Source organism: Lolium perenne, chromosome 6, assembly GCF_019359855.2.
Source record: "Lolium perenne isolate Kyuss_39 chromosome 6, Kyuss_2.0, whole genome shotgun sequence".
In the NCBI taxonomy this organism is placed as follows: Eukaryota; Viridiplantae; Streptophyta; class Magnoliopsida; order Poales; family Poaceae; genus Lolium; species Lolium perenne.
Window position 1 is genome coordinate 229,885,821 of NC_067249.2, and position 12,934 is coordinate 229,898,754.

Consider the following 12,934-nt stretch of genomic DNA (forward strand, 5'->3'; position numbering starts at 1 on the left):
TGGGGGACAGGAGTCTCTGTTCCGGCACGCCGCCGGGACGGGGAAGTGCCCCCGGAAGGCTCCTCCATCGACACCACCGCCATCTTCATCACCGCTGCTGTCTCCCATGAGGAGGGAGTAGTTCTCCATCGAGGCTCGGGGCTGTACCGGTAGCTATGTGGTTCATCTCTCTCCTATGTACTTCAATACAATAATCTCATGAGCTGCCTTACATGATTGAGATTCATATGATGATGCTTGTAATCTAGATGTCGTTATGCTAGTCAAGTGAATTTTACTTATGTGATCTCCGGAGACTCCTTGTCCCACGTGTGTAAAGGTGACAGTGTGTGCACCGTGTGGGTCTCTTAGGCTATATTTCACAGAATACTTATTCACTGTTATGAATGGCATAGTGAAGTGCTTATTTATATCTCTTTATGATTGCAATGTGTTTTGTATCACAATTTATCTATGTGCTACTCTAGTAATGTTATTAAAGTAGTTTTATTCCTCCTGCACGGTGTAATGGTGACAGTGTGTGCATCCGTGTTAGTACTTGGCGTAGGCTATGATTATGATCTCTTGTAGATTATGAAGTTAACTATTGCTATGATAGTATTGATGTGATCTATGCCTCCTTTCTTAGCATGAAGGTGACAGTGTGCATGCTACGTTAGTACTTGGTTTAGTTGTGTCTATCTTACACTCTAAGGTTATTTAAATATGAACATTGAATTGTGGAGCTTGTTAACTCCGGCATTGAGGGTTCGTGTAATCCTACGCAATGTGTTCATCATCCAACGAGAGAGTGTAGAGTATGCATTTATCTATTCTGTTATGTGATCAATGTTGAGAGTGTCTGATACGTCTCCGACGTATCGATAATTTCTTATGTTCCATGCCACATTATTGATGTTATCTACATGTTTTATGCACACTTTATGTCATATTCGTGCATTTTCTGGAACTAACCTATTAACAAGATGCCGAAGTGCCGATTCTTGCTGTCTGCTGTTTTTGGTTTCAGAAATCCTAGTAAGGAAATATTCTCGGAATTGGACGAAATCAAAGCCCAGGGGCCTATTTTTCCACGAAGCTTCCAGAAGTCCGAAGACGAAACGAAGAGGGGCCACGAGGCAGCCAGAGCATAGGGCGGCGCGGCCCCTGCCCTGGCCGCGCGGCCCTATGGTCTGGGCCCCCCGTGCCGCCTCTTGACTTGCCCTTCCGCCTACTTAAAGCCTCCGTGACGAAACCCCCAGTACCGAGAGCCACGATACGGAAAACCTTCCAGAGACGCCGCCAACGCCGATCCCATCTCGGGGGATCCAGGAGATCGCCTCCGGCACCCTACCGGAGAGGGGAATCATCTCCCGGAGGACTCTACGCCGCCATGGTCGCCTCCGGTGTGATGAGTGAGTAGTCTACCCCTGGACTATGGGTCCATAGCAGTAGCTAGATGGTTGTCTTCTCCCCATTGTGCTATCATTGTCGGATCTTGTGAGCTGCCTAACATGATCAAGATCATCTATCTGTAATTCTATATGTTGCGTTTGTTGGGATCCGATGAATAGAGAATACTTGTTATGTTGATTATCAAAGTTATATCTACGTGTTGTTTATGATCTTGCATGCTTTCCGTTACTAGTAGATGCTCTGGCCAAGTAGATGCTTGTAACTCCAAGAGGGAGTACTTATGCTCGATAGTGGGTTCATGCCTGCATTGACACCTGGGACAGTGACAGAAAGTTCTAAGGTTGTGTTGTGCTGTTGCCACTAGGGATAAAACATTGATGCTATGTCTAAGGATGTAGTTGTTGATTACATTACGCACCATACTTAATGCAATTGTCTGTTGCTTTGCAACTTAATACTGGAGGGGGTTCGGATGATAACCTGAAGGTGGACTTTTTAGGCATAGATGCAGTTGGATGGCGGTCTATGTACTTTGTCGTAATGCCCAATTAAATCTCACTATACTCATCATGATATGTATGTGCATGGTCATGCTCTCTTTATTTGTCAATTGCCCAGCTGTAATTTGTTCACCCAACATGCTGTTCGTCTTATGGGAGAGACACCTCTAGTGAACTGTGGACCCCGGTCCAATTCTCTTTACTGTAATACAATCTACTGCAATACTTGTTCTACTGTTTTCTGCAAACAATCATCTTCCACACAATACGGTTAATCCTTTGTTACAGCAAGCCGGTGAGATTGACAACCTCACTGTTTCGTTGGGGCAAAGTACTTTGGTTGTGTTGTGCAGGTTCCACGTTGGCGCCGGAATCCCTGGTGTTGCGCCGCACTACATCCCACCGCCATCAACCTTCAACGTGCTTCTTGACTCCTACTGGTTCGATAAACCTTGGTTTCTTACTGAGGGAAACTTGCTGCTGTACGCATCACACCTTCCACTTGGGGTTCCCAACGAGCGTGTGCTTTACGCGTCATCAAGCTAAATTTCTGGTGCCGTTGTCGGGTAGATCAAGACACGCTGCAAGGGGAGTCTCCACTTCTCAATCTCTTTACTTTGTTTTTGTCTTGCTTAGTTTTATTTACTACTTTGTTTGCTGCACTAAATCAAAATACAAAAAAAAATTAGTTGCTAGTTTTACTTTACTTGCTATCTTGTTTGATATATCAAAAACACAAAAAAATTAGTTACTTGCATTTACTTTACTTATTTCATCATGTTTCCTCCTAAGTTTGTTCTTAAAAATGTACCAGTAGGTCGAGGGTCTATCCTTGGGAAAGACAATATAGAAGATTTTTTCATTCATATTAGTACGGTCGAAGATTTTGAAGATAGACACTTGGTAGAACTTGCCCCCACTTATGAAATTGTTGTTGCTTCTTTAGTACACGCATTAGAAGCTAGATTTGTTAATCTTAATCCTGTGATTCAACATATGTTTCTTACACTCAGTGATATGGAAGAAGGAGAAAAGAAAGATTTTGTATTAGAAACCCTTCTTAAAGAATTTGGGGGAATAGCGAGAGAAGCTAGAAAAGTTTTCACTAAATATAATATGCTAGGTTCTTATACCAATTTTGCCAGTACCCTTGAGAAGATGGAAAAGGATAGACAAAAGTACACTAATAAAGTTAATTATGAGGGGGACATTAAAACATCAATACCTTGTAAGCTCTTGGGAATGTGTGAGGCACTAGAAAAGAATTTTGATTGGATTGTTCCTGAAGATTTGTTTGATGAGAGTAGCAAGCCCAAGACTAATGAAAAGGGAGCCTCTAAAACTCACATTGAAAAGATAATATGCATAGTTGAGAACACTCCGCACCCCGCTGAGAATGCACCACCCTTCGATAATACTTGATACACACTTTCTGCGCCTAGCTGAAAGGCGTTAAAGAAAAGCGCTTATGGGAGACAACCCATGTTTTTACCTACAGTACTTTGTTTTTATTTTGTGTCTTGGAAGTTGTTTACTACTGTAGCAACCTCTCCTTATCTTAGTTTTGTGTTTTGTTGTGCCAAGTTAAGCCGTTGATAGAAAAGTAAGTACTAGATTTGGATTACTGCGCAGTTCCAGATTTCTTTGCTGTCACGAATCTGGGTCCACCTCCCTGTAGGTAGCTCAGAAAATTAAGCCAATTTACGTGCATGATCCTCAGATATGTACGCAACTTTCATTCAATTTGAGCATTTTCATTTGAGCAAGTCTGGTGCCATTTCAAAATTCGTCAATACGAACTGTTCTGTTTTGACAGATTCTGCCTTTTATTTCGCATTGCCTCTTTTGCTATGATTGGATGAATTTCTTTGATCCACTAATGTCCAGTAGCATTATGCAATGTCCAGAAGTGTTAAGAATGATTGTGTCACCTCTGAATATGTTAATTATTATTGTGCACTAACCCTCTAATGAGTTGTTTCGAGTTTGGTGTGGAGGAAGTTTTCAAGGATCAAGAGAGGAGTATGATGCAACATGATCAAGGAGAGTGAAAGCTCTAAGCTTGGGGATGCCCCGGTGGTTCACCCCTGCATATATCAAGAAGACTCAAGCGTCTAAGCTTGGGGATGCCCAAGGCATCCCCTTCTTCATCGACAACATTATCAGGTTCCTCCCCTGAAACTATATTTTTATTCCATCACATCTTATGTGCTTTTTCTTGGAGCGTCGGTTTGTTTTTGTTTTTTGTTTTGTTTGAATAAAATGGATCCTAGCATTCACTTTATGGGAGAGAGACACGCTCCGCTGTAGCATATGGACAAGTATGTCCTTGGTTTCTACTCATAGTATTCATGGCGAAGTTTCTCCTTCGTTAAATTGTTATATGGTTGGAATTGGAAAATGATACATGTAGTAATTGCTATAAATGTCTTGGGTAATGTGATACTTGGCAATTGTTGTGCTCATGATTAAGCTCTTGCATCATATGCTTTGCACCCATTAATGAAGAAATACATAGAGCATGCTAAAATTTGGTTTGCATATTTGGTTTCTCTAAGGTCTAGATAATTTCTAGTATTGAGTTTGAACAACAAGGAAGACGGTGTAGAGTCTTATAATGTTTTCAATATGTCTTTTATGTGAGTTTTGCTGCACCGGTTCATCCTTGTGTTTGTTTCAAATATGCCTTGCTAGCCTAAACCTTGTATCGAGAGGGAATACTTCTCATGCATCCAAAATACTTGAGCCAACCACTATGCCATTTGTGTCCACCATACCTACCTACTACATGGTATTTTCCGCCATTCCAAAGTAAATTGCTTGAGTGCTACCTTTAAAATTCCATCATTCACCTTTGCAATATATAGCTCATGGGACAAATAGCTTAAAAACTATTGTGGTATTGAATATGTAATTATGCACTTTATCTCTTATTAAGTTGCTTGTTGTGCGATAACCATGTTCACTGGGGACGCCATCAACTATTCATTGTTGAATTTCATGTGAGTTGCTATGCATGTCCGTCTTGTCTGAAGTAAGAGAGATCTACCACCTTATGGTTAAGCATGCATAATGTTAGAGAAGAACATTGGGCCGCTAACTAAAGCCATGATCCATGGTGGAAGTTTCAGTTTTGGACATATATCCTCAATCTCAAATGAGAAAATTATTAATTGTTGTTACATGCTTATGCATAAAAGAGGAGTCCATTATCTGTTGTCTATGTTGTCCCGGTATGGATGTCTAAGTTGAAGAATAATCAATAGCGAGAAATCCAATGCGAGCTTTCTCCTTAGACCTTTGTACAGGCGGCATAGAGGTACCCCTTTGTGACACTTGGTAAAAACATGTGCATAGTGATGATCCAGTAGTCCAAGCTAATTAGGACAAGGTGCGGGCACTATTAGTACACTATGCATGAGGCTTGCAACTTATAAGATATAATTTACATGATGCATATGCTTTATTACTACCGTTGACAAAATTGTTTCATGTTTTCAAAATCAAAGCTCTAGCACAAATATAGCAATCGATGCTTTTCCTCTATGGAGGACAATTCTTTTACTTTCAATGTTGAGTCAGTTCACCTATTTCTCTCCACCTCAAGAAGCAAACACTTGTGTGAACTGTGCATTGATTCCTACATATTTGCTTATTGCACTTATTATATTACTCTATGTTGACAATATCCATGAGATATACATGTTACAAGTTGAAAGCAACCGCTGAAACTTAATCTTCTTTTGTGTTGCTTCAATGCCTTTACTTTGAATTATTGCTTTATGAGTTAACTCTTATGCAAGACTTAATTGATGTTTGTCTTGAAGTGCTATTCATGAAAAGTCTTTGCTTTATGATTCACTTGTTTACTCATGTCATATACATTGTTTTGATCGCTGCATTCACTACATATGCTTTACAAATAGTATGATCAAGATTATGATGGCATGTCACTCCAGAAATTATCTGTGTTATCGTTTTACCTGCTCGGGACGAGCAGAACTAAGCTTGGGGATGCTGATACATCTCCGACGTATCGATAATTTCTTATGTTCCATGCCACATTATTGATGTTATCTACATGTTTTATGCACACTTTATGTCATATTCGTGCATTTTCTGGAACTAACCTATTAACAAGATGCCGAAGTGCCTGTTCTGTTTTCTGCTTTTTTTGTTTTCAGAAATCCTATTAATGAAATATTCTCGGAATTGGACGAAATCAAAGCCCAGGGGCCTATTTTTCCACGAAGCTTCCAGAAGTCCGAAGACGAAACGAAGAGGGGCCACGAGGCAGCCAGAGCATAGGGCGGCGCGGCCCCTGCCCTGGCCGCGCGGCCCTATGGTCTGGCCCCCCCCGTGCCGCCTCTTGACTTGCCCTTCCGCCTACTTAAAGCCTCCGTGACGAAACCCCCAGTACCGAGAGCCACGATACGGAAAACCTTCCAGAGACGCCGCCAACGCCGATCCCATCTCGGGGGATCCAGGAGATCGCCTTCGGCACCCTGCCGGAGAGGGGAATCATCTCCCGGAGGACTCTACGCCGCCATGGTCGCCTCCGGTGTGATGAGTGAGTAGTCTACCCCTGGACTATGGGTCCATAGCAGTAGCTAGATGGTTGTCTTCTCCCCATTGTGCTATCATTGTCGGATCTTGTGAGCTGCCTAACATGATCAAGATCATCTATCTGTAATTCTATATGTTGCGTTTGTTGGGATCCGATGAATAGAGAATACTTGTTATGTTGATTATCAAAGTTATATCTACGTGTTGTTTATGATCTTGCATGCTTTCCGTTACTAGTAGATGCTCTGGCCAAGTAGATGCTTGTAACTCCAAGAGGGAGTACTTATGCTCGATAGTGGGTTCATGCCTGCATTGACACCTGGGACAGTGACAGAAAGTTCTAAGGTTGTGTTGTGCTGTTGCCACTAGGGATAAAACATTGATGCTATGTCTAAGGATGTAGTTGTTGATTACATTACGCACCATACTTAATGCAATTGTCTGTTGCTTTGCAACTTAATACTGGAGGGGGTTCGGATGATAACCTGAAGGTGGACTTTTTAGGCATAGATGCAGTTGGATGGCGGTCTATGTACTTTGTCGTAATGCCCAATTAAATCTCACTATACTCATCATGATATGTATGTGCATGGTCATGCTCTCTTTATTTGTCAATTGCCCAGCTGTAATTTGTTCACCCAACATGCTGTTCGTCTTATGGGAGAGACACCTCTAGTGAACTGTGGACCCCGGTCCAATTCTCTTTACTGTAATACAATCTACTGCAATACTTGTTCTACTGTTTTCTGCAAACAATCATCTTCCACACAATACGGTTAATCCTTTGTTACAGCAAGCCGGTGAGATTGACAACCTCACTGTTTCGTTGGGGCAAAGTACTTTGGTTGTGTTGTGCAGGTTCCACGTTGGCGCCGGAATCCCTGGTGTTGCGCCGCACTACATCCCGCCGCCATCAACCTTCAACGTGCTTCTTGACTCCTACTGGTTCGATAAACCTTGGTTTCTTACTGAGGGAAACTTGCTGCTGTACGCATCACACCTTCCACTTGGGGTTCCCAACGAGCGTGTGCTTTACGCGTCATCAGTGTCCACTAGTGAAAGTCTGATCCCTAGGCCTTGTTCCTAAATACTGCTATCGCTGCTTGTTTACTGTTTTACTGTGTTACTACTGCTGCGTTACTACTGCTTGTTTACTGTCCTGGGCAAAGCACTTTTCTGGTGCCGTTGCTACTTATTCATACCACCTGTATTTCACTATCTCTTCGCCGAACTAGTGCACCTATTAGGTGTGTTGGGGACACAAGAGACTTCTTGCTTTGTGGTTGCAGGGTTGCATGAGAGGGATATCTTTGACCTCTTCCTCCCTGAGTTCGATAAACCTTGGGTGATCCACTTAAGGGAAAACTTGCTGCTGTTCTACAAACCTCTGCTCTTGGAGGCCCAACACTGTCTACAGGAAAAGGAGGGGGGCGTAGACATCAGGCACCCGAAGGATTCGGTTAGCCATGGTTTGTGAAAGAAAGGTTGGAAGGAGTGCCACACAAAAATAAAATAAAATGGGAGCCGCTCTTTGAAGGTTTGTCTGGCAAGGGGGTTAGAGTGCCCACTACCATTCATTGACAACAACAAACACCTCTCAAAATTTTACTTTTATTGCTCTCTATATGTTTTCAAAATCAAAGCTCTAGCACAAATATAGCAATCGATGCTTTCCTCTTTGAAGGACCATTCTTTTACTTTTATTGTTGAGTCAGTTCACCTATCTCTCTCCACCTCAAGAAGCAAACACTTGTGTGAACTGTGCATTGATTCCTACATACTTGCATATTGCACTTGTTATATTACTTTACATTGACAATATCCATGAGATATACATGTTATAAGTTGAAAGCAACCGCTGAAACTTCATCTTCCTTTGTGTTGCTTCAATACCTCTACTTTGAATTATTGCTTTATGAGTTAACTCTTATGCAAGACTTATTGATGCTTGTCTTGAAGTACTATTCATGAAAAGTCTTTGCTATATGATTCATTTGTTTACTCATGTCATTTACATTGTTTTGATCGCTGCATTCATTACATATGCTTACAATAGTATGATCAAGGTTATGATGGCATGTCACTCCAGAAATTATCTTTCTTATCGTTTACCTGCTCGGGACGAGCAGAAACTAAGCTTGGGGGATGCTGATACGTCTCCGACATATCGATAATTTCTTATGTTCCATGCCACATTATTGATGATATCTACATGTTTTATGCATACTTTACATCATATTTATGCATTTTCTGGAACTAACCTATTAACGAGATGCCGAAGAGCCAGTTCTTTGTTTTTCTGCTGTTTTTGGTTTCAGAAATCCTAGTAAGGAAATATTCTCGGAATTGGACGAAATCAACGCCCAGGGGCCTATTTTCACACGAAGCTTCCAGAAGACCGAAGAGTCAATGAAGTGGGGCCACGAGGCGGCCAGATGATAGGGCGGCGCGGCCCAGGCCTTGGCCACGCCGACCTGTCTCCTGGGCCCCTCGTGTGCCCCCCTGACCTGCCCTTCCGCCTACAAATAGCCTTCGTCGCGAAACCCCCAGTACCGAGAGCCACGATACGGAAAACCTTCCAGAGACGCCGCCGCCGCCAATCCCATCTCGGGGGATTCAGGAGATCGCCTCCGGCACCCTGCCGGAGAGGGGATTCATCTCCCGGAGGACTCTACACCGCCATGGTCGCCTCCGGAGTGATGAGTGAGTAGTTCACCCCTGGACTATGGGTCCATAGCAGTAGCTAGATGGTTGTCTTCTCCTCATTGTGCTTAATTGTCGGATCTTGTGAGCTGCCGAACATGATCAAGATCATCTATCTGTAATGCTATATGATTGTGTTTGTTGGGATCCGATGAATAGAGAATACCATGTTATGTTGATTATCAATTTATACCTATGTGTTGTTTATGATCTTGCATGCTCTCCGTTACTAGTAGATGCTCTGGCCAAGTTGATGCTAGTAACTCCAAGAGGGAGTATTTATGCTCGATAGTGGGTTCATGTCTCCGTGAATCTGGGGGAGTGACAAGAACCCCTAAGGTTATGGATGTGCTATTGCCACTAGGGATAAAACATTGATGCTATGTCCGAGGATGTAGTTATTGATTACATTAAGCGCAATACTTAATGCAATTGTCTGTTGTTAGCAACTTAATACTGGAGGGGGTTCGGATGATAACCTGAAGGTGGACTTTTTAGGCATAGATGCATGCTGGATAGCGGTCTATGTACTTTGTCGTAATGCCCAATTAAATCTCACTATACTCATCATATCATGTATGTGCATGGTCATGCCCTCTCTATTTGTCAATTGCCCAACTGTAATTTGTTCACCCAACATGCTATTTATCTTATGGGAGAGACACCACTAGTGAACTGTGGACCCCGGTCCAATTCTTTACATCTGAAATACAATCTACTGCAATACTTGTTCTACTGTTCTCTGCAAACAATCATCATCCACACTATACATCTAATCCTTTGTTACAGCAAGCCGGTGAGATTGACAACCTCACTGTTTCGTTGGGGCAAAGTACTTGGTTTGTGTTGTGCAGGTTCCACGTTGGTGCCGAAATCCCTGGTGTTGCGCCGCACTACATCTCGCCGCCATCAACCTTCAACGTGCTTCTTGACTCCTACTGGTTCGATAAACCTTGGTTTCTAACTGAGGGAAACTTACTGCTGTACGCATCACACCTTCCACTTGGGGTTCCCAACGGTCGCGTGCTGTACGCGTGTCACTCTCCCACACAAGCATGCATTTATTCAAACAAAAACAAAAACAAAAACAAACAGACGCTCCAAGTAAAGTACATAAGATGTGACCGAATAAAAATATAGTTTCAAGAGAAGTGACCTGATAATTTTATCGATGAAGAAGGGGATGCCTTGGGCATCCCCAAGCTTAGATGCTTGAGTCTTCTTGAAATATGCAGGGATGAACCACCGGGGCATCCCCAAGCTTAGACTTTGTGCTGACCCTGCATACCCCTGCATGTTGTAGTATGCCAGTCGTTGATATAACATTCACGAAGTACCATTCCGCAAATATTACATCCCTCAGAGTAGTACAACAGAACATAGCAGGTCCATAACTCATTTATTTAATATTACAAACATCATACACATATCGTCTCGGAGCTCCTCTTGGGTCCTAAGAGGAATACTCTTGGGTTCGAGGCGACCCCAACTTAGCTTACAATATAGATGTCTCATTAAGTTGTACATTTATTCTCTCGAGCAGCTAAATACTAAGAGTTCGGGCTGCTCGGCTACTACTACTACTTGATGTTTCTAGGCTTGATCTCCTCCGGAAGCCTCCCCGGTTCCGTAGACTATGAGGTAGTCTACGCCTTCAATACCTCCAGAGAGGTCTGGTTCTTCATAGCCGATGATCTCGGCTCCTTCAGGGTTGTCGTAGTCCTCTTCCAGACGATTCAGACAATCTAAGCAAGGGATTTAAGAGTGGGATGAGTACGAGCGTACTCAACAAGTTCATTATAGATAAGAGGTGTTTAATGCACTAGCTACGATATTAGACCAGAAAGTATAATACCAATGCAGGTTTTTATAAACATTTCTTCAAGAGATTGCTTTTATTCCAAAGAGCTATGTCCGTCAGCCTTCACCGGTTTACTAGAACTTCATGGAGCTCCTTTCCGGCCGCGTTCGCAGTTCCATATCCCGGAACAGGGAGTGACAGGTCACGGTTCTTTACACTCTGCAGAGGTGTGTTGCTTTACCCATAAGAGATCTTAACCTTGGTGCCAACCGGGCAGCTTTCCCGTCCACACTTCCTTCGGTGTGAGGCCCGGTATAAGGTCTAGCCAATCATGTTCCTCCGCTACCTCGAACACCCACCCTTTGTTGCATGCCCCGACCCTGGGTCCTCGCCGGTCCCATTATTCCCATATATTTCAGGGTGGACCCCGACCACGACGACAGTCTGGGATCGAACCAAACTCCTTCGCCGGTAGCTGCAACCCATCATAGACCGCAATTCCGTGGGGACTTAGGACTCCCCAGCCTCACCATCTTGCTCCTTCGGGCGACAAGTGTACTACGGACAATGCCGTGGGGACTTAGGACTCCCCAGCCTCACCAGCTTGCCCCCTTGGATTACAAGTGTACTACGGTAAAGCGCGTCCGTTGATGAACGAGAGGTGGAAACACTTTTGACTACTCCATCCCACTCCGGATCTTATGGTTAACACGGGTATTACGGCACAAGAATCACTGGCGACATTTGTTGTTTAATCCTAGATGGATATAACCCTTGCAATGGAACCTCCACCATATCAACACAATCCATGGTTCCATTGCCAACCACATAGTCATATTCATAGTTATGAAAATAGTGGTTTTGGTTTTTATGCGATAGTGATAACCATAGTACTTTGCAAGTAATTTGATAGAAATACACAAATGACATGAGCAAGTGATGAACTTGCCTGAACACTGCAAAGTTTTGCAGTTGGATGGTGTGGACTGACCCTTGTCCTCTGTCTCTGAAAAATAGCATCATTGTCCGATAAGGGCAATGGTTAAAGAAGCAATTATGCATGATTCCAGTTTTAGGGTTTGTTCCCCCTTTCCGATGACGTTATTATTTCATGCAAGAGGTTAATACTAAGATAGATTTGGAGATACTTTATTTAGGGTAAAATACAATCTTGAAATATTGTCAAGATGTTTTTAAAGTCCAATTGCATTAATGGACTTATTTTCATTATTGAAAATAATATGTGTGATTTAAGTTATTATTTAAATCATCAAATTAAGACTTATTCTTAATTTTCTTCAAAAATTCTCTTTGATATTTTATTTAAATAGAGAATTTTATGCTGATTAGTTTTCATATTTTTAATTATTTTTTAGAGCTATTAAACATTTACTATTGATTTTCAAAGTTTCAGCATTTTATGAATTTGTGAAATGTCTAAAATGCCCCTTGGGCCCCACCTGTCAGGTGGCCCAACGAGTTAACCCTAACCCGAGCCACTTGGGCTCGGTCGGTCGCACCGACCCCTTTCTTCCCCCACGCGCCCGCGAACCCTAACCCTTTCGAGCTCTGGCGACGCCGTGGTCGCCGCCGTCTTCGCCGAAATGTTCCGGCCGCCTCCGGCCATCGCCGGCGGTGGGATGGGGCGCATCTGAACCGCCTCGTGATGGCGCACCAGATCTACCGTGTCGATCTGGTCCTTGCCGCCACCGCTTCTCGCCCCCAATTCGTCTGCTCGCAAGGCCGTGGAGTTCCGCGGCGATTCGTCGCCCGCCGGTGCTCCTGGTGCCGTGGCGCCGTCGTGGGTGCTGCCGTGGGGCGCTCGCGCTCGACGATGCCAGGCCAGGCGCGGCTTGGCGCTACCGTGGGTGGCCCGTGCCGCCGTGCCGCCATGGCACGCCTTGGTGCTGCTGCTCCAGGTATGTGCGCCGCCTACTCTTCTTCTACTTGCTCTACTTCTTCTCCTCCT